Source organism: Solanum pennellii, chromosome 9, assembly GCF_001406875.1.
Source record: "Solanum pennellii chromosome 9, SPENNV200".
Classification (NCBI taxonomy): Eukaryota; Viridiplantae; Streptophyta; class Magnoliopsida; order Solanales; family Solanaceae; genus Solanum; species Solanum pennellii.
Window position 1 is genome coordinate 57,181,139 of NC_028645.1, and position 650 is coordinate 57,181,788.

Below are 650 nucleotides of genomic sequence, written 5' to 3' on the forward strand. Positions count from 1 at the left end.
GGAATATAAAATCAAACCTCCTTTGGAATCATGCCTGTTAGGGTATGTTGAACCCATTTGAAAATTAAATCTCTCACACATCCTTTGAAGTGTAACAATCCATCTTTTAGCTCCGTATGCTTCACGATCACACAACAAATCTCTAAAGATATGATTAACCTGATATTTTTCATATACTTGAACATGTTCCACCCAAGTAACCTGCAAGAGCAAAAATAATCAAGAAACAAGAATAAAAATAATTAACTTAGTTGGAAATAATAAGGAAAGCGTGTTTGAAATTTGTGTTTTTTAGCAATGGATGTCATAAGGCAAGAATTGAAAAGGACCATATGAGGAGAAAGAATAATCCTCGCTCTTTTGATTCAAACATCTGCGACATGAACAAAAGTGTATAGGCTGGAGTTCAACATAAAAATGAAGACTAACAACTCTAATAGCATGTTAAAAGGATAGTTATTGAATCTAACTCAATCCTAAAATAAAACTTATCAGGTTGTGGGGGATTTTCCAAGGTTATACACAAACGGAAAGATTATTTTCTAAAACAATATGGGGACATTTAAATAGCCCCCCATGCAAGACCGAAAGCTGATCATTTGGAGAATAAATTAACAACATAACATGACGACCCAAAATTAGGTAAATCG

The 650-nt window shown here is 33.4% G+C and overlaps 1 pseudogene; it reads right to left on the reverse strand.

Moving 5' to 3' along the window:
- LOC114074046 overlaps window positions 1-216 on the reverse strand; it is a 3,588-nt pseudogene extending 3,372 nt beyond the window's left edge.
- Between the last annotated feature and the right edge of the window lie 434 nt (window positions 217-650).